We start from the raw sequence: 27339 nt of genomic DNA, 5'->3' as shown, positions 1-27339 counted from the left end.
TTGTGATCATGTGACATTCGGCATCACGTACTATTCATATTGCAAGACATTGCTCATTTAACAAGTTAAAATTTGTGAGAAATCTTTGCTCATCTTGCAGAACACTCAGAACGAGTTACTCATGATCCAAGGTTTTACTGTAATGGTCTCAGAATTCAGGATAGCAGTTACCCTTGGGAAGGGGATAAATGGCTGGAAGTAGACAAGAAACGGGCATCTGGAATGCTAATTATGTGCTGATTATGTGCTGATTATGTTTCTCAATCTGGGTGCTGGCCACATGGCCATTACTCACTTTGTGAAAATGTACTGCAGTATACTTACGTGCACTTTCCTAAGGTTCTGCTTAAGAAGTTAACAACAACGGCCTTCCTGTAAAGCAAAATAAAGCAAAACTTCAAGCCTGGATTTAAGGAAGAGATAACACTAACACTTTGAATCTTGTTTTATAATATCAGTGTAACCTAGGAACTTTACAAGAAAAAGTATTGTAGGTTAGTTTCTTTTGTGACATAGGTGCAAAAATCCTAAATTGCCAAATTGAATTGAGCAAAAATATGAAGACCATCAAACTGGGTTTATTCCAGGAGTGAAAGGTTATTTTCACTTTTGAAAATCAATCCATGCAATCTACCATATTTATAAAATAAGAAAAAATTATATAATACATATAATAATCTTAATGGATAAAAGATTGCATACAACAAAGCATCCGAGATTCATTAATGGAGCATCTGATGATTCACACAGTGAATCATCTGGGAAGTGCCAATTGGAATCCCAGTGTGATACTTCCACTCTCACCCGAAAATGGCCAACGTGAAAAATCACACGACTGACAATAGCCAGTTTTGGTGAGGATATGGGACAACCGAAACTCACACATGGCTAACACGAGTGCACTTTGGTACAAATACTGTGGAAAATTGTTTGGCGTTATCTACTAAAGGTGAACATACACATACCAAGTGATGGATCATTTCCCCACTAGGTATACACTCATCAGAAATGCTTGCATAAGGGCACCAGATGACATAGAAATCAATGTTCAGAGCAAACTACGTGCAACAGCTTATGTGATTTTATAATTCTAATATAAAATGAAAGAAATGAGTGGCAATTCATTCTCTGTTATTCTATTTATATACGTTTCAAAAACAGAAAAGCTAATGTATAATGTTAGAAGCCAGGACAGTGGTTACTTCTGAATAAGAGGGAAGGAATGATCATGTGGAGAGAGAATGGGTGGGGTGGTGAAGTTCTAAGGTTCTGGCAGTGACTTGTCTTAAGATGATGATTATACAGGTTTCTACACCCTGTGATAACTTATGGAGCAGTACACTTAATATTTGTACCCTTTTTTGCATATGTATTCTACTTCAATAAAAGAACTTATAATAACATTATAACATAGGCAACCATCTATTTTGCTGAAGTTCTAAAATCTTCTAATTGACATACAAATAGCATCCTGGTTCTTGTTCTAAAAGACAACAATAATTTATCCTATGAGTGCATAAACCCTAACGTAACCCAAGAATCGGGCCAGTGGGCCCAATATAAGCTATAGAGGTGATCTGTAAAGCATCCATATAAATTCCTCAGTTGGCATAATGGAACCACCAAGCTGCCAGTGACCTCAAGGACCAGAAGATGATTGAGGAAAATGCTTTATGGGGCAGGGCTTTAGGAGAAGGCCCAGTTAACAAATACCCAATGGGAATTCTCATGTTTCTCCTCTGCTGGCCGGTAGAGGATGCTTTGTGCATCGCAAGCAATTGAGACGTGAGAAGTTTGCCACCAAAGTAATCGTAGGTAACATCTGCTGAGTGCTTTCTGTGACCCAGGCTCTGTCCTAAGCCTGTTGTAGGCAATAACTCACTTAGTCCTCACTACAGCCTTATTATTCTCATTACACAGATGAAAATGTCAGAGGCACAGACAGGTGTAACAGTTTCTCCAAGGTCACAGAGAAGTGAAGAGACAAGACTTGAACCGAGCAATCTGGCCTCAGAGCCCATACTCTTCGCTTCTAACCACACAGCTCCTCCAGGCTAATTAGCAGCTTCACAAACTGCTGTTGCATATATGCTCAGTAACGATACAGAAGGAATACAACTTTTTATTCACTGGAAGAATGTTCTTCCCACCCAAAGAAAATATATTTTTTTTCCTCCGCTGGCTGTGGTTAGAAACTCATCTGTGTGAAAAGCCCTTGCATTGGCAGCTTTGCAATAAAAAACCTCCTCCTTCTGCCTAGTAAAGTGGGAGGCTTGGAATTAGGGGAGGCTGCTGACCAACTAGAAGCTTCTGACCTCAGGAAAACTTGGCCGTGACTATGAGTAACACTATCCATTTTTGGAAGCAGTAGGAATCCTCTCTTTGCAAAGCTCTGTTCTGCTCAAGACCCTGTCTGTTTCAAACACCCTAATTCCCCAGGAAGAAGGGAGATTATAGACTGCCTATCATTTGGTAACATCAGACTTTTCTCAGATGCCATTCAGTATATTTTTTGTTAGAGCGTCTTGGTTTTTATTTATCTGTTTATGTGAAGATACATGAGATTATAGGAATTTGTTTTTTGTTTTTCTGAAGAGCAGCTGGGCCACTGCGGGAACCAGCAATCCAAATTTTGGTGCCTTCCCCCTTCCTTTAAGCTGTTAAGATTGTTCGACATTTCCAAAGTTTCAAAGGTCTGCTTGATCTGATTCATCTTATAGTAAGTGAAAGCTAGTTAACTTCTTCAAACTAAGTTCTAAGCAACCAAATGGAAAGTGTCCAAGGAATTCACTAACGGCTAAAATATTACATATCATATCATTATGACTCATGCCTTCCTGTAAACGTGTTTCTGGAAATGCTTGCCTAAAGAAAGTGATTTGAGACAAGTAGCACCCTAACACGGCTTGGATAGTTTAGGGGTGCCAGGCTGTCTGGGAACTCGGGTTCCAACCCAGGTAACTGTCGGGTGTCAGCAGATGGCAAAGCGTTTCTTTGCTGGAATGAAACTTGAATGAAGCCAACGTGAATTGTTGTTACCACTGCAGTGTTTCTGCTTGTCCGGACAGTAATCCCAGCGTGTGAAGCCTGCAACTTAATTATATGAATACAAATTTTAAGGATACTCTTAGATGCTGACTTTGTGCCACTGAAACTCAATTTTTTTTTTAATATGAGTCATTGAATAGGTAAAAGGGAGGCATAGATATGCCAAGTTTATGACGGCCAGCACTTCCTGGATTTCTAATTTCTGTTTCTTGGAGAGAAGCTGGTTCAGATTCTCTCAGTGAGACAGATTTGGGTTCTGTTTTTCTGCTGTTATATTCCCACACTGAGGCACCCACCAACAACATACGACTGGAATGCTTTGCTTATTTTTCTGACTTTGTGATTAATAAGATTTTGTGTCCTTCCATAACTTTAAAACCCTTTTATCAGAGGAATATATGAACATGGGTGTGGATTGCATAATTCAGAAAGGATTCCAATGAAAACCAAGTCATCTGTACCACTCACTTGCAGCTCAGTTCACTCCTTGTTATGGTTTTGATATCCAGGCGACTTCTCTTCTTGCTCACTGGTTTGTTCTCTAATTTGTCTATTTACTGCTGAATCATTTCATTCAGTTGGTTTATCATGATCTTTCTCTTCAGGGTTTTAGGCCTTAATCGATTCAGTGACGGTCTGCCAAAAAATCTGCAAATTCACAACTTTTCCTGAACCTGTCAGAGAGCTGAGGTTGTAGGTCAACCCACGAACTTGAAATCTAAGGGAAGACAGGCACCTCCAAGGAGAAATGGGCCATGAGCACCTGTTTGGCCAGAACAGATGCTGCTGGATGGGTCGAAGTTGGTAACAAGGATTTAACTAAGATTCTTAATGAGTTGCTAAAGGCTGAATGTGACTAATGTAAGAATATAGAGCCCTTTGGAGCAAACAATTTTTGTTCCCATTTGCACGTTCTTCACTGGACTCCCATGTGCTCGTGAGAAAGGCTGGAGACACGGTGGTGAGGCTGGTGTGTGCCATAACCAAGGAACACTGAGTTCAGGGAAGCACCTCTTACAGAGCAAGCCCGCTCTTTGGGGGAAGAGGCTACCTCATCCCTCGGGCTGCTCCCTACACACTCAACCCTGAGAAGTGGCCAGGAGGAGGCGTGAGAGCCTCGCTCGCATTCTTGGCACACCCAGTAGGAACTTGCAGGCACCCACATGGCGAATCGCCTCTCCCAACAAGGTCGAGAGCCAGTCTCAGAGGACCCGGCCCGGGGAGTTCTTCCACTGAATGGGGAAGATCCTTCTTCTGCCCATTACGCCTCGGCCATGGGCTTGCCGTTTGGGACGGGAGGGTATGACATAGTGGAAGTGAAACCTGGGAACCTGCCTCTTCTGTTCTGAGGGACCAGAGGAGGCGATGAGAGAGGAGTAGGAGGGCAGAAGGGAGACGTGCCACCTCCATATGGGGGGTGTCGAGACCAGGGTCCCTCGGGACGGGTGAGAGGAGACCGGGGAAATGCTGAGGGCATCAGTCAGGACTCTGGGTGGGGGTGACCTCAGACACCACCCCTTCCCCCACAGACCTGGGGCCACCATGGCCAAGAAGCAGACTCAGCCAGGCAGCATGGTCAGGAGATGGGGGGCTGGACGGTAGCTTTCCAGAGCTGCTCTTTGTACCATTGCAGTGTGGCTCAGACCCAGACAGTCCTGCAGGGACCCAGAAGGGGGTGTGCTGGACCTAACTTGTGTGCCTCCCTACACTCCTTTGGCCACGTGCTCCTGGGCCCAGTCATGTGGACCCTTCCCATCCTCTGCCACCAGCACATCACCGCCTGTAAGCCTTACTTTCTTCATCCACATAATAGGGATGAGGCACCTACCCCATTATATAACCACTTTGTGCCTCTGTTGCCTCATCTGCAAAATGAAAATAATAATATTACCCGTTTTCCCCCATCCCAGGTTTATAGTTATAACTGATACACAGATTGTTTAAGGTATACAGCATAATGGCTTAGCATACATATTGCGAAATGATTGTCACAGTAACTTTGGTTAACATCTATCATCTCATATAATATCACCTATTCCAAATGATTGCTGTAAGGATTAAATGATTTAACACGAATAAAGCACTTAAAACAATGCCTGGTGCAAATAGGTACCATGTAAGTGTTTGCGTTATTGTTACTGTATTTTCGAGTTAGATTTGCTTCATCAGAGTTCCTTTGTGAAGCATAGGACTTAGCAAATGAATATATTTAAGTGTCACGGTATTGTAGGCTTTTAGAGCTGAAATGGATTAAAAAAAATTAATCTAGTCCAAACCTTTTGTGTTGTAAGTGGCAAAAACAGGCTCTGGGGGGCATACCCAAGATCGTCCAGGCCATAATGGCAGGACTGGGACTAGAATCCAGTCCAGAGCTCTTTCCACTTTCCCACACTGTACTCCATACTTATCGAATACAGCACCAATGTGCCATTGGCCCTGATTAAGCCATGGTCTTTACCACAGCAGTCAAGCTTGGATCCAGAAGGCGACACAGAAGCTTACAGGCAGAATTTGGAAATTACCCCCAACACCACCACCCTCTGTCTTTGCCTTTGGAATACCTATTGAAAGCTGGTTCTTTAATGTCATAAGATAACATCAAGAGATGTTATGGAGCTCCCCCTCTGTGCTGCACCCCTTGGCCAGAATTGGAGCGATTGTATAGGAAAGTTCCTTTAATTCTTCCCAAATGAACTCTCTCTGTACCGCCTCTTAATTCTCCCTAAGAAGTCTCTCGTTCAGGGAGAGTTTACGTAATTTTCTGCTAAGGTCAAAGCACAGTTCTCTTTTGGCACCTGATATTAGGCATCGATCTTTGAACTCTGCTTTTGCAGACTGCCGGGCTAAAACAGTGAAAAATGTTGGTCTTTTAGAGTGCTTTTTGCAAAACCTCTCTTCCATTCTTTCCTCTCTTTTGCCTTTGTCACCTCCCCAATGCAGACCCTTTTCACAACCTGGTGATTGAGGAGGGGTGCTATAGCGCGTTGGTTAGAAGGGTGGTCTAGAGCGAGACCAGGGTTTGAGCCCTGGCTCTGCCACTGATGTGCAGGGAAGCGCTTCTAGGGAAGTTGCTTAACCCCTAAGCAGACCCGTGCCAGAGCTGGCCCAAGCTGGCACAGGGGAACAGAGTTTGTGCATCTTTTCCCAAGTCTATGTCCAGTGACTTCCTGTTGGCAGGTTGAAATTCACCTTGGGGATGTTTTATGCCGTGAACGCTGGCAAATGCTACAAATTAGCATCCTCCTCCCTCCAGCATTTGCCTGCGCACCTGTGCCTCTAAGCCTTGGTTTCTTCATCCATGTAGTGGGGATGACAATAGTATTTACCCCGAAAGAGCTGCTGTGAGAGTTAAATGAGAGAACGTATAGGCGCACCTCAGAGACCTTGCAGGTGTGGTTCCAGATAGCCGCAATAGAGCAAACATCACAATAAAGCAAGTCAAATGAACGTACTGGTTTTCCAGTGCCCACAACAGTTGTGTTTACACTATACTGTAGTCTACTAAGTGTGCAATAGCATTACGTCTAAAATCAATGTACATACCTGGATTTAAAAATCTTGCTAGAAAATGCTAGCCCTATCTTAGCTTTCAGCAAATCATAATCTTTTCGCTGATCTTGGGGTCTTGCCTAGATGTTGAAGGCTGCTGCCTGATCAGGGTGGTGGTGGCTGAAGGTTGTGGTGGCTGTGGCAATTTCTTTGAATAAGACAACAGTGAGGTTTGCTGCGTCGATCAACTCTTCCTTTCACTAACGGTTTCTCTGTAGCACGTGATGCTGTTGGATGGCATTCTACCCACAGCAGAACGTCTCTCAACATTGGAGTCAATCCTCTCAAACCCTGCTGCTGCTTTACCAGCTAAGTTTATGTCATATTCTATATTCTAACTCCTTTGCTGTCATTTCCACAATCTTCACAGCGTCTTCCCCAGGAGTAGACTCCATCTCAGGAAACCACTTCCTTTGCTCGTCCATGAGAAGCAGCCTCATGTTTTGTCTGTTCATGTTTTGTCCTGAGATTGTAGAAATTCTGTCACATCGTCAGGCCCCACTTGTCGTTCTAGTTCTCTTGTTATTTCCACCACGTCTGCAGTGACTTCCTCCACTGAAGTCCTGAATCCCTCCCAGTCATCCACGAGGGTCGGAATCAACTTCTTCCAAACTCTTGTTCTTGCCAATATTTGGATCTCTTCCATGAATCATGAATGTTCCTAATGGCATCTAGAATGGTGGATCCTTTCCAAAAGGTTTTCAATTTACTTTGCCCAAATCTATCAGAAAAATCATTGTTTATGTTGGCTCTAGCCTTATAAAATTTCTTAAATATTTCTTAATAAGATTTGAAAGTCAAAATTACTCCTTAATCCATGAGCTAAAGAACTGATGTGTTAGCAAGCATGAAAACACATTAACCTCACTGTACATCTCCTTCAGATCTCTTGGGGGACCAGGTGCATTGTCGACAGGCAGTAATATTTTGAAAGGAATCTTTTTTTCTGAGCAGCAGATCTCAACAGTGGGCTTAAAATATTCAGTAAACCATGTTGTCAATAGATGTGCTGTCACCCAGGCCTTGTTGTTTCATTTATAGAGCACAAGCAGAGTAGATGCAGCATAATTTTCTCTTTCTTTAAAGTTTATGTATTCTGATAGAGAGAGAGAGTGAGAGAGAATGGGGGAGGGGCAGAGAGAATCCTGAACAGGCTCCGCACGGCCAGCGCAGAACCGGATGCAGGGCTTGAACTCACAAACCGTGAGATTGTGACCTGAGCTGAAACCAAGAGTCAGACCCTTAACTGACTGAGCCACCCAGGTGCTCCAATTCAGCATAGTTCTTAAGGGCCCTAGGAGCTTTGAAATGGTAAATGAGCACTGACTTCAACCTAAAGTCCCCAGCTGCATTGGCCCCAAAAAGTCAGCCTGTCTTTGAAGCTTTGAAGCCAGGCCCTGACTTCTCCTCTCTATTGAAAGTCCTAAATGCAGGGTTATCACAAGCCTTTCATTTGTAAAAAAAAACCAAAAACCAAAAAACAAAAAAACAAAAACAAAAACAAAAAACAACCCCCCCCCCAAAAAAAACAATATCTGCAAAGCACAATAAAACAAAGCACAGTAAATTGAGATATGGCTATATGGAAAATACCCAGGAAGTGTTCAGTGTGGTTGCTGTTATTGTCCACCTCCTAACTAGTCTAGTACCTCCTAGCTCTTTCCGTTCTAGCCAATCACTCATTCACTCAACAAACATTATATTCAGCAATTCCACGCGCCATTCTCCCTCCATCAGTTTTCTCCTGTTTCCTACTGCCCGAGATCATTTTTCCCAAACTCAACCATACTGCAGACGTATTCTGAATTATAGATTCTGTGAATGCGGAGTGAGGAGGACAGAAGATAGAAGTGAACAGGAGGGAAATATAGAGTAAATGTAGCTGTAAAAACCTGCTTCACTATGTCAGAGATTAGTCTTTATTCCCGGTTCTTCCGCTAATTCTTTGCTGTCCTGGAACTGTGACATTGTCTACATCTCTCTGTTTATGCATCAAAACATGAGCAGCAGCACCTGTGTGTGCTTGAACAGAGGTGCACATATATGAGTGTGCGAGTGCGCGCACACACACACACACACGCACCGCCACCCAGCGTGGGGAGGATTCTCAAGTTTAAACCTGATGGTGGTCAAAGCTGCTCCAATGGGAGGTGCTGCCTGCCATTTAATTCTTCTGGGATGTTCTCCAGGCCCTTTGCTGTCTATTCTTTTTCCTGTTTGGCTTCCAGCTTTCTTGTCTGTCAATGTCATCACCTCCCGGTGAAAGAAGGGAAAGGAGGTTACACTGAGACTGTGCCCACAAGATGCCAAAACACCATGGAGCCCGAATGTGTACAAAAACTCACTTTTTCCTGAACTAACCGGTTCTTTATTTGGTTTGCTGGCTTTAGAACATCTGCGTTGTGATTTGCTGCAAGCTCCACAAGAGTGGAGGCAGAAAGCTGAAACTATTAACTGTCTTTACTTTTAAGGTTTACAAGGTTAATTATTTATGCCAGGGCTCCCCACACATCCTTGCAAAGAGGGAAGGGAGAGGTGTTTTTCCACGCACTCTCTCCAACTTCTTTTTGCCCACATCCTTACCACAGCTTACCTGGCTCTTCCCTGATTTTCCAGGGGGCCAGCTGCTGACTCCCTCCTCCTGACTCCCCCCTACACCCATAAACCTGATCGAGATCACTTGGTTTTTCCTAACCAACTTGCTCCAGATACAGACAAATCTCCTCCCTCCTCAGAGTTTGGAAGATTTCAGAAAGAGCTTCATTAGGAACTTAAAGGGCAAGCCAGTATTGAGTTGGTGTTCACCAGTATGATTCTACTTGTCATGAAGATATTAAAATATTGTGCATGACATCATCTTATATAGAGAAAAATTCTAAAGATCCCCCCCCAAACCTGTTAGATGTATTAAAATTCAGTAAAGTTGCAAATTATAAAACCAACATGCAAAAACCAGTAGCATTTCTATACAGTGATATCAAAATATCCAAAAAATAAATTAAGAAAACAACCCTATTTATAATAGCAAAGCTATAAAATACTTAGGAATAAATTTCAGGAAGGAGATTAAATATCTGTACACTGAGAACTATAAAACATCATGAAAGAAATGAAAGAGGACACAAAACAATAGAAAGGTATCTATCCTGTGTTCATGGACTGGAAGTTAATATTATTAAACTGTCCTACTCAAAGTGATCTACAGATTCGGTGCAATTCCTTCCAAAATTCCAATGGAAGTTTTGCTAGAAATAGAAACAAACAATTCTAAAATTCAGTAGAACTTCAAAAGACCGCAAATAGCCAAATCAATCTTGTACAAAAAGAACAAAGCTGGAGGCATCACACTTCCTGATATCAAAATTTACTACAAAGCTATAGTAATCCAAACAGTATGATGTTAGCATCAAAACAGACATATGGATCAGAATAGAGCCTGGAAATAAATCCATGTATTTACAGTCAGTTGATCTTTGACAAAGGTGCCAAGAATACACAATGGAGAAAGGAGAGTCTCTTCAATAAATGTGTTGGAAAACTGGACACCCATGTGCAAAAGAATGAAGCCATACCCTATCTCACACCATATACAAAAATCAACTCAAAATGGAGTAAAGACTCAAACATAATACCTGAAACATAATACCTGAAAACTACTTGAAGAAAACATAGGAGAAAAGCTTCTTGACATTGGTCTGAGCAATGATTTTTTTGGGTATGACCCCAAAAGCACAGACAACAAAAGCAGAAAGAGACAAATGGGACTGCATCAAACCAAAAAGCTTCTGCACAGTAAAGGAAACAGTCAACAGAATAAAGCAACAATCCATAGAGCAGGAGAATATATTTGCAAACTATATATCTGATAAGGAGTTAATATTCAAGATATATAAGGATCTCAAAGAATGCTACAGCAAGAAAATAGGTAACTCTATTAAAAAATAGTCAATGTACCTAAATAGACATTTCTCAAAAGAAGGCATTAAAAAAATACATTTGTCTTCTTTGGAAGATAAATTTTAAAATGCTCAACATTGGGGTGCCTGGGTGGCTCAGCTGGTTAAGCATACAGCTCTTTTTAAAAAATTTTTTTATGTTTATTTATTATTGAAAAAGTCAGAGACAGAGCATGAGCAGGGGAGGGGCAGAGGGAGAGGGAGACACAGAATGCAAAGCAGGATCCAGGCTCCGAGCTGTCAGCACAGAGCCCGATGCGGGTCTCAAACTCACAAACCGCGAGATCATGACCTGAGCCGAAGACTGACACTTAACCTACTGAGCCACCCAGGCACCCCAGGTGTCTAGCTCTTGACTTCAGCTTGGGTCATGATCTCACGGTTCGTGGGTTCAAGTCCTGCATTGGGCTCTGCCCTGACAGTGAGGAGCATGCTTGGGATTCTCTCTTTCTCCCTCTCTACCTTTCCTTCCCCCACTTGTGCTCTCTTTGTCTCTCAAAATAAATAAAGAAATAAATAAACTTAAATAAATAAATAAATAAAATGCTCAATATTACTAGTCATCAAGAAATACAAAACAAAAGCACAATAAGATATCACTCCACACCTGTTAGAATGGCTATTATCCTTGCCAATCCACCCCAGCTAATACGCCAGATCCTCAGCACCACAAGCCTGGCAGTGTGCAAGTAGCCCAGATGGGACACGCCACTCGACAGTGAATCCCGCCCTTAGGAGAGGGGAAGAGAAGGCACACACCAGTCTGACTGTGGCCCCAGGGGGGGCTGGGGACAGACATCAGGTCTGACTGCGGCCCTGCCCACCAATGCAAGTCATTCAAGACAGCACAGGGGAAGTGCCCCGAAGTCCCACACCACTCCAGGGATGATCCAAAATGAAGAAATGGAAGAATTCCCCTCAGAAAAACGTCCAGGAAATAACAACAGCTAACGAACTGATCAAAAATGATTTAAACAATATAACAGAAAGTGAATTTAGAATAATAGTCATAAAATTAATCACTGGGCTTGAAAACAGTATAAAGGACAGCAGAGAATCTCTTGCTACAGAGATCAAGGGACTAAGGAACAGCCAGGAGGAGCTAAAACATGCTATCAACGAGTTGCAAAATAAAATGGAGACAACTATGGCTCGGATTGAAGAGGCAGAGGAGAGAATAGGTGAACTAGAAGATAAAATTATGGAAAAAGAAGAAGCTGAGAAAAAGAAAAAAATCCAGGATTATGAGGGGAAAATGAGAGAACTCAGTGATGCACTAAAGAGAAATAATCTACGCATAATTGGCATTCCAGAGGAGGAAGAGAGAGGGAAAGATGCTGAAGGTGTACTTGAAGAAATAATAGTTGAGAATTTCCCGGATCTGGGGAAGGAAAAAGGCATTGAAATCTAAGAGGCACAGAGAACTCCCTTTAGACATAACTTGAATCGATCTGCACAACATATCATAGTGAAACTGGCAAAATACAAGGATAAAGAGAAAATTCGGAAAGCAGCTAGAGATAAACGTGCTCTAACATATAAAGGGAGACCTATAAGACTCATGACCGATCTCTACTGAAACTTGGCAGGCCAGAAAGGAATGGCAGGAAATCTTCAATGTGATGAATAGAAAAAATATGCAGCCGAGAATCCTTTATCCAGCAAGTCTGTCATTTAGAATAGAAGGAGAGATAAAGGTCTTCCCAAACAAACAAAAACTGAAGGAATTCGTCACCACTTATCCAGCCCTACAAGAGATCCTAAGGGGGATCCTGTGAGACAAAGTACCAGAGACATCGCTATAAGCATGAAATTTACGGACATCACAATGACTCTAAACCCATATCTTTCTATAATAACACTGAATGTAAATGGACTAAATGTGCCAACCAAAAGACATAGGGTATCAGAATGGATAAAAAAACAAGACCCATCTATTTGCTGTCTACAAGAGACTCATTTTAGACCTGAGGACACCTTCAGATTGAGAGTGAGGGGATAGAGAACTATTTATCATGCCACTGGAAGTCAAAAGAAAGCTGGAGTAGCCATACTTCTATCAGACAAACTAGACTTTAAATTAAAGGCTGTAACAAGAGATGAAGAAGGGCATTATATAATAATCACAGGGTCTATCCATCAGGAAGAGCTAACAATTATAAATCTCTATGCGCCGAATACAGGAGCCCCCAAATATATAAAACAATTACTCACATACATAAGCAAACTTATTGATAAGAATGTGGTAATTGCAGGGGACTTTAACACTCCACTTACAGAAATGGATAGATCATCTAGACACACGGTCAATAAAGAAACAAGGGCCCTGAATGATATATTGGATCAGATGGACTTGACAGATATATTTAGAACTCTGCATCCCAAAGCAACAGAATATACTTTCTTCTCAAGTGCACATTGAACATTCTCCAAGATAGATCATATACTGGGTCACAAAACAGCCCTTCATAAGTATACAAGAATTGAAATCATACCATGCATAGTTTCAGACCACAATACTATGGAGCTTGAAATCAACCACAGGAAAAAGTCTGGAAAACCTCCAAAAGCATGGAGGTTAAAGAACACCCTACTAAAGAATGAATGGGTCAACCAGGCAATTAGAGAAGAAATTAAAAAATATATGGAAACAAATGAAAATGAAAATACAACAATCCAAATGCTTTGGGATGCAGCGAAGGCAGTCCTGAGAGGAAAATACATTGCAATCCAGGCCTATCTCAAGAAACAAGAAAAATCCCAAATACAAAATCTAACAGCACACCTAAAGGAAATAGAAGCAGAACAGCAAAGACAGCCTAAATCCAGCAGAAGAAGAGAAATAATAAAGACCAGAGCAGAAATAAACAATATAGAATCTTAAAAAACTGTAGAGCAGATCAACGAAACCAAGAGTTGGTTTTTTGAAAAAATAAACAAAATTGATAAACCTCTAGCCAGGCTTCTCAAAAAGAAAAAGGGGATGACCCAAATAGATAAAATCATGAATGAAAATGGAATTATTACAACCAATCCCTCAGAGATACAAGCAATTATCAGGGAATACTATGAAAAATTATATGCCAACAAACTGGACAACCTGGAAGAAATGGACAAATTTCTAAACACCCACACTCTTCCAAAACTCAATCAGGAGGAAATAGAAAGCTTGAACAGACCCATAACCAGCGAAGAAATTGAATCAGTTATCAAAAATCTCCCAACAAATAAGAGTCCAGGACCAGATGGCTTCCCAGGGGAGTTCTACCAGACGTTTAAAGTAGAGATAATACCTATCCTTCTCAAGCTATTCCAAAAAATAGAAAGGGAAGGAAAACTTCCAGACTCATTCTATGAAGCCAGTATTACTTTGATTCCTAAACCAGACAGAGACCCAGTAAAAAAAGAGAACTACAGGCCAATATCCCTGATGAATATAGATGCAAAAATTCTCAATAAGATACTAGCAAATCGAATTCAACAGCATATAAAAAGAATTATTCACCATTATCAAGTGGGATTCATTCCTGGGATGCAGGGCTGGTTCAACATTCGCAAATCAATCAATGTGATACATCACATTAATAAATGAAAAGAGAAGAACCATATGATCCTGTCAATCGATGCAGAAAAGGCCTTTGACAAAATTCAGCATCCTTTCTTAATAAAAACCCTCGAGAAAGTCGGGATAGAAGGAACATACTTAAAGATCATAAAAGCCATTTATGAAAAGCCCACAGCTAACATCATCCTCAATGGGGAAAAACAGAGCTTTTTCCCTGAGATCAGGAACACGACAGGGATGTCCACTCTCACCACTGTTGTTTAACATAGTGTTGGAAGTTCTAGCATCAGCAATCAGACAACAAAAGGAAATCAAAGGCATCAAAATTGGCAAAGATGAAGTTAAGCTTTCGCTTTTTGCAGATGACATGATATTATACACGGAAAATCCGATAGACTCCACCAGAAGTCTGCTAGAACTGATACATGAATTCAGCAAAGTTGCAGGATACAAAATCAATGTACAGAAATCAGTTGCATTCTTATACACTAATAATGAAGCAACAGAGAGACAAATAAAGAAACTGATCCCATTCACAATTGCACCAAGAAGCATAAAATTCCTAGGAATAAATCTAACCAAAGATGTAAAAGATCTGTATGCTGAAAACTATAGAAAGCTTATGAAGGAAATTGAAGAAGACATAAAGAAATGGAAAAACATTCCATGCTCACGGATTGGAAGAATAAATATTGTCAAAATGTCAATACTACCCAAAGCTATCTACACATTCAATGCAATCCCAATCAAAATTGCACCAGCATTCTTCTCAAAACTAGAACAAGCAATCCTAAAATTCATATGGAACCACAAAAGGCCCAAATAGCCAAAGTAATTTTGAAGAAGAAGACCAAAGCAGGAGGCATCACAATCCCAGACTTTAGCCTCTACTACAAAGCTGTCATCATCAAGACAGCATGGTATTGGCACAAAAACAGACACATAGACCAATGGAATAGAATAGAAACCCCAGAACTAGACCCACAAATGTATGACCAACTAATCTTTGACAAAGCAGGAAAGAACATCCAATGGAAAAAAGACAGTCTCTTTAACAAATGGTGCTGGGAGAATTGGACAGCAACATGCAGAAGATTGAAACTAGACCACTTTCTCACACCATTCACAAAAATAAACTCAAAATGGATAAAGGACCTGAATGTGAGACAGGAAACCATCAGAACCTTAGAGGAGAAAGCAGGAAAAGACCTCTCTGACCTCAGCCGTAGCAATTTCTTACTTGACACATCCCCAAAGGCAAGGGAATTAAAAGCAAAAATGAACTACTGGGACCTTATGAAGATAAAAAGCTTCTTCACAGCAAAGGAAACAACCAACAAAACTAAAAGGCAACCAACGGAATGGGAAAAGATATTTGCAAATGACATGTCGGACAAAGGGCTAGTACCAAAATCTATAAAGAGCTCACTAAACTCCACACCCGAAAAACAAATAACCCAGTGAAGAAATGGGCAGAAAACATGAATGGACACTTCTCTAAAGAAGACATCCGGATGGCCAACAGGCACATGAAAAGATGCTCAATGTCGCTCTTCATCAGGGAAATACAAATCAAAACCATACTCAGATATCACCTCATGCCAGTCAGAGTGGCCAAAATGAACAAATCAGGAGACTATAGATGCTGGCGAGGATGTGGAGAAACGGGAACCCTCTTGCACTGTTGATGGGAATGCAAATTGGTGCAGCCACTCTGGAAAACAGTGTGGAGGTTCCTCAAAAAATTAAAAATAGACCTACCCTATGACCCAGCAATAGCACTGCTAGGAATTTACCCAAGGGATACAGGAGTACTGATGCATAGGGGCACTTGTACCCCAATGTTTATAGCAGCACTCTCAACAATAGCCAAATTATGGAAAGAGCCTAAATGTCCATCAACTGATGAATGGATAAAGAAATTGTGGTTTATATACACAATGGAGTACTACGTGGCAATGAGAAAGAATGAAATATGGCCCTTTGTAGCAACATGGATGGAATTGGAGAGTGTGATGCTAAGTGAAATAAGCCATACAGAGAAAGACAGATACCATATGGTTTCACTCTTATGTGGATCCTGAGAAACTTAACAGAAACCCATGGGGGAGGGGAAGGGAAAAAAAAAAAAAGAGGTTAGAGTGGGAGAGAGCCAAAGCATAAGAGACTCTTAAAAACTGAGAACAAACTGAGGGTTGATGGGGGGTGGGAGGGAGGGGAGGGTGGGTGATGGGTATTGAGGAGGGCACCTTTTGGGATGAGCACTGGGTGTTGTATGGAAACCAATTTGACAATAAACTTCATATATTGAAAAAAAAAAAAGCATGGCTATTATCAAAAGGACAACCGATGAGGGCTGAGGTGTGCAGAAAGGGGAACCTTTGTATGCTGTTGGTGGGAACATAAATTCGTACCTCCGTTATGGCAAACAGTATGGAGGTTCCTCAAAAATTAAAAACAGAACCATATATTACGATCTTTCAATCCTCCTCCTGGGTATATACCCAAAGGAAAGGAAATCAGGATCTCAAAGACATATCTGCCCTCCCATGTTCACTGCAGCATTATTCACAATAGCTAAGATATGGAATCAACTTAAATGTCTATCAACAGATGAACAAATAAAGAAAATGTGGTATACACACACACACGAATATTATTCAACCTTGGAAAATTAGGAAATCCTATTATTTGAGACAACATCAATAAACTTGAAGGACATTACGCTGAGCGAAATAAAACCAAATACTGCATGATCTCACTTATATGTGGAATCTAAAACAGTCAAACAGAAACAAAGAGTCGAATGGTGGTTGCCAGGGGATGAGGGGGCAGGAGGAGGTGACGTTGGGCAAAGGGCCCAAAGTTGCAGTTACGCGGAATGAATACACTCTGGAGATCTGATACACAGCATGGCGACTATAGGTAACGATGCTGTTTGGTACACTTGGACATTTGCTTAGAGAATAAGTCTTAAATGTTCTCTGCACACACACACACACACGCACGCACAAGTTAATTGTGTGACATGATGAACATGTTAACTAAGTTGATGATGGTCATTTTGCCACATGTACATATATTGAAACATCATGTTGTATGCTGTAAATACATTTAATTTCCATTTGTCAGTTGTGCCTCAATAAAGGTGGTGAGGGGAGAGACGGGAACACTTGTGTGCCGGCTGGTATTCAGGACCCCCCCCAAGTGCCATGGAAGCCCCCCAGCAAAGGCAGAGCAAGTAGTGAAGCAGGAAGAGAGCTCCAGATCCCTGCCCCACACTCAGCAAGCATCCATTTGACTGATTAGTTCTTATCTTTAAAATAGTTGAATATTACCCCGCGCTGAGAGGAATAAATAAGATTACATGTTCCAGAGCTCAGATTCCTCCTCTGAAGTCAAGAGTGGCCAGAGACTGGCAGGCTTCCATGGGCTGGGGGACACATCTGCGCTCTGCAACCCCCCCACCCCCGCCCCCTAGGAGCTGCCCTGTCCTGGGTAAACTCCCTTGGGTGCTGAGGCCAGAGCCACTCTACTTCTCCTTTTCCGTCTCTCGCTTAGAACCTGGGCCCCCTCCTAGAAGCATGAGATTCCTGGCCCAGTGGTTCCCAAACAGCCCTGCGGATCGGGGCCCATCCGTGAAGAGGGTCTTTCGAGCCTGCTGAGATGCGACACATGCAAGAGATATGCTCTTGTGGAGTGGCTTGTGTTGTGTTGTGTTGTGTTGTGTTTTATAGAGGAGAATGGTGGCTTCCTTTACTGTTTTATTTTTTATTGTGGCGAAATACACATAACACCATTTTCCATCTTAACCATTTTTTCAGTGTATAGGTCAATAGTGTTCCGTAGGCTCGCGTTGCTCTGCAACCTATCTCCGGAACTTTTTTGGTCATGCAAAACTGGAACTCTGTGTCCATTAAACAACTCCCATTCTCCACTTCCCTTAGCCTCTGGCAACCACTATTGTGCTTTCGGTGTCTATGAGTCTGACTACTCTAGGGACCGTTTATCTGTCAGTGGACCTTTAGATTCCTTCCACCTTTTAGCTACTGTGAATGATGCCGCTATGGACATGAGTGTACAAATACCTGTTTAAGACCTCGCTTTCAGTTCTTTGGGGTATATATACCGGGTAGCTGGATCAGATAGTAATCTTATCTTTAATTGTTTCATTGTAGACCATTCAAGTTTCTGTCCCTTGTTCATAATTTGTGGCACTGGGGCATGGAGGGAATGATTGATTTCACAAGGCAGAATTTACAAGAGATAATATCACAGCATCACTCGCAAAATCCAGCCTAGGGTAACATAAAGGAGATGAAGCCATATATCAGTGGCTGGTTTTGGAACCAATAAGAACGTGAGGAGATGAATTGGTGTGTCCTTTCAAATGTTGTTATCCTGAAGGCTGTAAACCTATTTTAATGATTTTGAGAACACATTCTTGCGAACAATTCCCTGGGCAGTCAGTCGCCATGCATTCAGAATGGATGTGATTTCTGGAAATAGCTGAAAGTGATTCAGAGCCACATCTGGTGAAGATGATTGGAACCACGCAGGGAAATGCTGGTTTCATCAAAAAAGAAGCTATGGCTACAAAATAAGATAGCTGACTTGTAAACCTTTCTGAAGGCAATTCCAAGAGAGGAATTCAGAAATATTTTGAGCAATGGAAGCATTACTGCTACAAGTGGGTAGGTGCACAACTTGACTACGCTGAAGGAAAAGCTGTAAGTTTTCACTCTGCTATGAATATATGGTGGGGGTGGGGGGAAGCAAAAAGAAAAACACAGCTTTCCAAGGATACCCCATAACTTACTCTCTTGGGACACCAAACACAAGCTGGCAACTCACAAGCCCTATCTTGGCCCACACTCTGGTTTTCTTTGGCTTGCAGAGTATTTTTTTTTTTTAACACTTGAGTATTTAAATTGGGAGATTAATATTTTTTGGTCTTAATTTCCGACTAATGAAAAAGTCAGCAGAATTATGCCATATTAGCAGGCATGTTCTGCAGCCAGACTGCCTGCGTCTGAATCCCAGCTCTGCCCCTTTTGACTCGTTTGACCTTGGAGTCACTTAACCTCCCTGTGCCTCAGGACTCTAACTCAGTAAGGAGTTGTGTTTTTTTTTTTTTTCCCTCGTCTGAAAAATAGGGATAATAATAGTGCTCCTCATTGGGTTATTGTGGGCTTAAAATGAGGCTATCTTTCTGCCTGGGTAATGAAAACTACTATCTGGGAGCACTGCACTGTCTTTTCCGTAGGGGGCAACAGTGACTGGGCTGTGGCTTACAGGGCTGTGTCCCCTGGACGCAGTTCTCAGACAGTCCACTTGGCCCATTTCCATTACCCGTCTGGCTCCTGTGGGCCTGTGCGGTCTGCAGCCGTGCCTTGGGATTACGGAGCCAGCGGAACAGCCACATTTCAAGGTAAGGAAAGAATTAATCTCCCCTTCACAAGGTCCATTGAGGGTGGATTCCAGTGCTCCCGGACCTGTAATCCTGGCCCACCGCAAAGGCTCTCACCAGTGCTCCGGCAAATTCTAGCAGGGCCGCAAAACAGCTCACAAGCACGCAGACTTGCAGAGCAAGGAGAATTTCTTTCACCTTTTACGGATATTCTTTCTGGGATAGCAGGGACCACTTAGACTTAGCGATGAAAAATATTTCTATTTCTTACGATCTCAATTGTCTTCTTTTTGTTTAAAATTTGAATCTGTCGAAAAGCAATGGAACTCTCCATCAGGAATGGTTGAAGCAGTCTTCTGGGGTGACTTCTTCTCTCTGTTCATTGCTTCCAGTTGGTATCTGGGTATATGAGGGCCGTCCTTGATCTCTGAGGCTTTGGGGAGAAAGGATTCTCAAATTAGGCTTTGCAGGAGGTGGTCCTGGACCGCCCAGTGGCTGCCTATCTTGTTGTCATTCCCTGTCACTTGACTGGGCCCAGGAGCACGTGGCCAGAGGAGTGTAGGGAGGCACACAAGTTAGGTCCAGCACACCCCCTTCTGGGTCCCTGCGGGACCGTCTGGGTCTGAGCCACACCGCAATGGTACAAAGAGCAGCTCTGGAAAGCTACCGTCCAGCCCCCCATCTCCTGACCATGCTGCCTGGCTGAGTCTGCTTCTTGGCCGTGGTGGCCCCAGGTCTGTGGGGGAAGGGGTGGTGTCTGAGGTGACCCCCACCCAGAGTCCTGACTGATGCCCTCAGCATTTCCCCGGTCTCCTCTCACCCGTCCCGAGGGACCCTGGTCTCGACACCCCCCATATGGAGGTGGCACGTCTCCCTTCTGCCCTCCTACTCCTCTCTCATTGCCTCCTCTGGTCCCTCAGAACAGAAGAGGCAGGTTCCCAGGTTTCACTTCCACTATGTCATACCCTCCCGTCCCAAACGGCAAGCCCATGGCCGAGGCGTAACGGGCAGAAGAAGGATCTTCCCCATTCAGTGGAAGAACTCCCCGTGCCGGGTCCTCTGAGACTGGCTCTCGACCTCGTTGGGAGAGGCGATCCGCCATGTGGGTGCCTGCAAGTTCCTACTGGGTGTGCCAAGAATGCGAGCGAGGCTCTCACGCCTCCTCCTGGCCACTTCTCAGGGTTGAGTGTGTAGGGAGCAGCCCGAGGGATGAGGTAGCCTCTTCCCCCAAAGAGCGGGCTTGCTCTGTAAGAGGTGCTTCCCTGAACTCAGTGTTCCTTGGTTATGGCACATACCAGCCTCACCACCGTGCCCCCAGCCTGTCTTGTGAGCACCAAGCAAGTCCCGGTGAAGAATTTGGAGGTGGGAAGGGGTGGCTTTTTGTAGCGTTTTCCTCTTTTCTTATTGTAGGCAGCTTGAATCCATGGCTGCTGTGGAGCCTGAACATGGACAAAGCCAGGTGGCTGTTTCCAGAAACAAGCAGCTGCCTATTGCCTTTCTGGCTCCAGATAATCTAATTTCTGATTTGATATGAGCTTCAACAGAGCAGCGGGAGGAACACGAAACTATTAGCTGTCCTTAGTTTTAAAGTTTTCAAGATTATTCATGTATGCCAGTGTTGTGTGCAAAGTCTGTAAAAGATTTTTTATGGTAACGAGAGAGAACAGACATCACCTAATTAGATGCAGGGAGGCCCTCCGTGCGCTGACTATACTCACCCTCCCTCTCCTGTAGACTGAGGTTGTACTGAGAGAATTCTATAAACCTGGTCCTCGCCCTTGAAGAGTGTTAAATCTCAAGATACACTTGCTGATGAGAACACAAAGGATTATGATAAAAGACTTCCATTGGTGACTGTCACTTAGGCATGTGGGACATACGGAAATCAAGGTGGTGTCCAAGCATGGGTGGGAAGCCAGGCCCAGTACAGGACTTTGGCTAACGTGCTGAAAGAGGCCGAGGAAGACGTCAAACTCAAGAGACCAAAGACTAGTATAGATACCACCACGGACCTAGACGCCATAGGAATCCTTGCCTAGTGCCTTTAAAGATACACTTAGAAGTGGGTTTCCTTTCTCCAAACCTACAAAGGTGGGGTAAAAGCAACCATCTTTCAATGATGAAAATTGTCAGAGAGGCAGGGGTTTGGTAGGCCTCACTATTGAAATTAAAAAGAAAATTTTTATAATGTTTGTTTTTGAGAGAGAGAGAGACAGAATGTGAGTGGGGGAGGGGCAGAGAGAGAGAGGGAGACACAGAATTGGAAGCAGGCTCCAGGCTCCGAGCTGTCAGCACAGAGCCCGATGCGGGGCTTGAACTCATGACCATGAGATCATGACCTGAGCCAAAGTCGGACGCTTAACCGACTGAGCCACCCAGGCGCCCCCGAAATGTTTTAAGTGAAGAAAAAGACTGAAAGTCAGGAAGAGTAAACATTCTTCCTTTAATTTTAAAATTTTCTAGAGCACAAGAATTCTTCCCAATAAATCATACACAGTTGTTATTAGTGGAAATTGGATGCATTTTCCTTTGGGCATTTCTGAAAGTGAAAAGTCTGGGGCCTGGTTCCCATCGTGAATATGCGTGTCCTTTCTAACGTAAGTGCAACTCTTGGGAGTTGGAATTTATTTGTTCAATCGACAAATGTTTGTCGAGCACCTATTTTGTGCCAAGTACTGTCCTTGGCCCAAGGGATGCTATCGTGGCCAAGACAAGATTTTTGCCCTTATTGGAAGACAGACATTGAAATGATAGTTTGGCAGATAATTCTAGGAAGTATGAAGACGACGGTAAAATGTGATAAAGAATGCTTTGTATGGGGTATGCTACCTCAGACAGGATGAGATGGGAAAGCCCAGCTGTGAGGCTGAGCTATGAGCTGAGACCTTTATTACAATGAGCAACCATGGCAAGAACCACAGACAGAACACTCCGTGCCCAGGAAACAGCAAACAGGAAGGCCTTGCAATGGGACCACACTGGGCGTGTTCTGGGATAGGAGAGAAAAGCCAGTGTGGCTGAAGAGGTGAAATGAGAGTGGCAGGTAGTCGGCTTGTGGGGGAGGCAGGCAGGGAAGGTGGCACGGGGGTGCTGTGGGCCAAGGGGGGAGCTGAGCTGGAAGGTTTTACAGGACAGTGATACCGCCTGGTGGCTGCATGGAAACTATCCCTGTATTTTCGTTGGAAAATAACAAGACGGCAGTTTGTACATTCGCTTCTGGGTCGGGATTCAGATGTTTGAAAAAGAAATATTTCATGTTTTGCTTAGTAGCAATCTTCTTCGTAGGCAAAGAGGTGTACGTTAGCATTTCCTCCAGTGTTTTGAGTTGTGCTCACACAGTTCATGACATTATGTACTCAAAGACAAAATTTCCGCATGCTTCCGTCTTTAGATTTAGACCATCCTAAATGGCCGGGCCTTGGTAACTGAAATGTAAATCGAATCAATTTATACATTGAGTTTTCCTCTACTGACAGAAGTAAGGCTGTAGCCCATTACATTTTCGTACTTTTGAATTCAGTTTAACATTATTTATTTGGATATGTGCTTTAAAATGTTTATTTATTTTTGAGAGAGAGAGAGAGGCACAAGCAGGGGAGGCTCAGAGAGAGGGGAAAACACAGAATCCAAAGCAGGCTCCAAGCTCTGAGCTGTCAGCACAGAGCCGAGTGTGGGGCTTGAACCCACAAACTGCAAGATCATGACCTGAGCCAAAGTCGGATGCTTAACTGACCGAGCCATCCAGGCGCCCCGCACATGTGCTTTAGACAATACATTGAGATTCTTCCTGCATGCATGCATACATCACTTTATAAAGTGGATAAGAGTCCAGCATGCATGTTTCCTACCTCCCTGGCTTCGCATTCCTACCCCCTTGTCTTCACCTCTTCCTTCCCAAATGTGGAACTGATTTTTCTGGACAGCACATGTTTGTACTTCTGGTGCAGGAAGCACGTCTTTGGGAGTCTTTCGCTCTGGATTCTGAGGTCTCTGAGGACAGGACTGTGTTGGTCCTGTCCCACCCCGTCCTCCGTCACACCCCACATCCCATCCTCCCTCACTGGCTTGCACAGTATTTTGCACATCAGAGGCCTTCCATTGAATTGTAGGATAAATACAAGACTGTTTCTGCGCATGAGTCAAAGTAGTCCTTAAGGTATTTTAAGCGAGCCGCAAAGTTGACTGGAAGCAAAGTTGACTGGAAGCAATTCGTTCCAGACTGCTGAGTCAGCCAAAGTCAAAGCTGATGCATTTCGAAGCCGGGAGGTGGGGGAGTAGGTGGAGAATGTATGTGTGGGTGTGGGTGTGTGTGTGACCACAAGCCGCAGCACCTCCAACATGGAAGGATCCCAGGAAGACTCTCCATTTGGAGATGGCAAGCTGTTACATAATCCACTCTCCCTGTTATCAGCGCTCTGCTTCTGTGCAAGGAAACACTTTTGCAATGATTCGGTTTTGTCACAGTTTGTTTCTCTTTTTCCTTGGTAACTGCAGGCAGGACTTGATGTTCCCCGCCCTCCCCGCCCCCCCCCCCCACCCCCCGGCTGGATTTGGGGGTGAGTGAATTTCCATTTTTACTGCTTTGTAAATCATTGCCCAGGCTTTGAAGGAGGCACTTTGGTAGGCACGGGTGGCATGTGCTTAATGCCTAATGCAGAACATACCAGACGTCTAATCACCTCTTTGCTGCGGCAAAGGCATCGCAGCCGTACTTGCTTTCCTCCACCCTGGCTGCAACTGCAGACCCTGTGTTGCACGGGAAAATTTTCAGTTCATTTTGATGGAATGTTAAAATGGGGTTGCCAGGTAAACTGCAGGTCACCCCGGTGAATCTGAATTTCAGCCACAGAATAATATTTTAGTATAAGTAGGCCCCCATGGGGCGCCTGGGTGGCGCAGTCGGTTAAGCATCCGACTTCAGCCAGGTCACGATCTCGCGGTCCGTGAGTTCGAGCCCCGCGTCAGGCTCTGGGCTGATGGCTCGGAGCCTGGAGCCTGTTTCCGATTCTGTGTCTCCCTCTCTCTCTGCCCCTCCCCCGTTCATGCTCTGTCTCTCTCTGTCCCAAAAAAAAAAAAAAAAAAAAAAAAAATAAGTAGGCCCCCAGTACTGCATGGGACATAGTTGAATAGTAAAAAAAAAAAAAAAAAAAAAAAAGTATTTGTTTACCTGAAAGGCAAACGCAACCGGGCGTCCTGTATTTGTATTTCCTAAATCCGGCCGCCCTGATGAAAATCACGGTGGCTTGCCGGCCGGCAGATAGTCACCCTCGGTTAACAGGGATGGAACATTTCTTGTCAGTTCAAGGTCTTCTGCTGTGCTCGGTCTTTCCACGGGAGGGTAGCGAGGCCCTCAGTGTCCAGCCGCCATGTGGTGCTGGAAGGAGGCAGGGAGGCCGGTCTCAGAGCAGATGGGCCTCTGCCAGCTGGGTCAGGGCTGCTGTGGCAGGAACAGCTCCAGCGTTACTTAAATTAAAAAAAAAAGTGGGGGGGGGATGGGGATCCACGCAGGCAGTTTTAGCAGTTAGCATTCTATGGCTATAGCGTCCCTGCTGCCCGGCCCACGGAGGGAAAAGGCATTGTGGGCATAGGGAGGATGGGGAGATGAGAAATGCAGCCCCACCGCCCCCCATGCGGGGTGATGGTGAGTGCGAACGTGGAAGGGCCCTGGAAGATGGTGCGTGGAGCCCAGATGGCAAGAAGAAGTTTAGGCGGGAAGGGTGGAAAGCACAGGGCTATACCCACCTGCAGGGGAGCACCCCTGTCCCAGGGAGTGTAGCCCTGAGGACACAGGCAGGCATTTGCTGCAGCAGGCGGATGGTTTTCTGGGGCGGGAGTGTCTGGAGATGCTGTGCCATCCTGGGAAGAATGTTCTAAATCTCCTGGGGAGCAGGGCTTCCATACCCAGCAGGAACCGCAGACCGAAGGTGAGGACTGTCCGCATGGATGCGGGATGTCCGAAGTAAGTTCCGGTTGGAAACGCGAACTAGCTAAGTGACCTTGGGCACATAAATTTACTTTTCTGCTCTTCAGTTTCCTTGACAGAATCAGGCTGGAGAACCTGGTGGGCTCTTACAGCTCTGATCTCATTATTCACCCGGAAACTGCTTGAAACTGCTTCGAATTGGAACAATGCTTCCCCAGAGGCAGTTCAGTTACCTATGTCATCTGTAAGAAAGAATAGAATAACAAATTTGGGGGAAGGGGGAATGGAGGGGAAGTGACTTGCTGTTTTCTGCATAATTATCAACATTATTTCTCACCAGCCACCTGAATCAACAGTCCCTCCTCCTTGCTGAAGGGTGTGAGATATCATTCTGGGAATGTGATCAGCATAAATAAACTGTAGCTAAGGCAAAACAGAAGTGTACCTATAGTAATTTTGGTATTTGCAGGGTCCAGAGAGTCTGGAAACAGATATTACCATTTTCCTTTTTTTCAGATTGAAGATATTTGTAACAACAGGGCCCTTCTGGGTAGAGCATTAAGTATATTCACTATGTTTCTGGAATACACACACACACACACACACACACACACATACACACACCCCTATACATATATATGTATATTGCAAATGCATTCGAGACAGAGAAAGCAAATATTGCTTAGTGAATCTAAAAATAGTCAATGAAGATGTATGTAACTCTAGATTTTTCACAGCTGTATTCAGGTAGCTGCTCTTTAAACAAAGCATTGCACTTGAATGGAAAATGAGCTTTCAAATCAATGAGATATAAGAAATGACTGTAATATTTGCACTAGTTATTAAAGGCATTAAGTACAGAGAAAGACTTAACTTTATATGCGTGCAAAGAATTGATAGGCAATATCTAGTATTAATAAAACAGTCTCTCTTCCAAAAACAGACAGCGAGGGGTGATTTTTCATTTTTGTTCCTTTTGGAACTTTACATTTGATTTGAAAAGCATTTCTGATTTCTGCACCAGATCCCAGGTAAGAATTACCAGAACCCGTGGGCTCATGCTTTCCAGCACAACTGGTTAAAGCTGTGCTAATTCTCCTTTTTTTAATTAGCTACACCTAACCACTTTTCATTAAAACTGGAGAGTCAGCTCTATGTTCATTTTATTTTTATGAAATAATTCACCAAATAATTATTTGAAATCTGACTTTACCTTTAAAGTTCCATTCAATATTTGATCCTGGAATGTCGGGGGTGGGAGTTATGTATCAAACATGATACTTCCTCGATGAGCTGATGGTCCAGATGCTACAGGGCACGGGTTACTTCAGGAATGACATTCTGGTTCTCGGCCTGGAATCGGAGGCGGGTTCTTTTTTCTCTAAAGGAGTGGATCTTTATGCAGCCCCACGAGGTATGAGTAGAACCCCAGTGAGCTTCATTGCCGTCTCCAGCCCTTCTGGGTAGAGCACAGAGCATTGTTAGAGAGGGGAAGGAAGAAGGAGTTGCTCTGATAGTCCAGAGTCTCTAAGCTATACCCCGTGCACCTCCCAGTGAACATCCTGTTGCCTTTGACGACCTACAGAAAAAGTCAGAGGGCCCTCTCTTTTTATGGGGTCAGTGGTGTTGTTCTGACCCATATCAAGGCAGGCCAACTTTAAGGGCCTGGACTGTGCAGGTACAATAGCCTACAAATCCCATAAAAATAGATGGCAAAAAGTGAGACCTTCATTTTAAGCACAATATTGGGGCCTGAATTTAAGCTGCTATTTCGCAATCAAGCTTCCTCAGCCGGTTTTTGTCTTAATAGTTGGGAGGACAGTCCGATGACTCAAGAAAGCATGGTGTTTTAAGGAAGGGATAAGCTCCCAAAGGAGACTATCCAGGG

At 43.6% G+C, this 27339-nt stretch overlaps 1 long non-coding RNA gene across 1 annotated transcript; it reads right to left on the bottom strand.

Annotated features, from left to right (window-relative positions):
• On the bottom strand, positions 1-27339 carry LOC109279228 (uncharacterized). Its single transcript, XR_002086093.2, has 4 exons — positions 26665-27339; positions 25271-25693; positions 24696-24991; positions 1-372 (listed from the first exon to the last, which is right to left on the bottom strand). It is a non-coding gene; the product is annotated as an uncharacterized LOC109279228 (long non-coding RNA).

This window comes from Panthera pardus, unplaced genomic scaffold (genome assembly GCF_024362965.1).
Source record: "Panthera pardus isolate Hobbes unplaced genomic scaffold, ASM2436296v1 HiC_scaffold_13, whole genome shotgun sequence".
Lineage (NCBI taxonomy): Eukaryota > Metazoa > Chordata > Mammalia > Carnivora > Felidae > Panthera > Panthera pardus.
The sequence above is the reverse complement of the archived record's forward strand: the minus strand, read 5'-3'. Positions and strand labels throughout refer to the sequence as shown.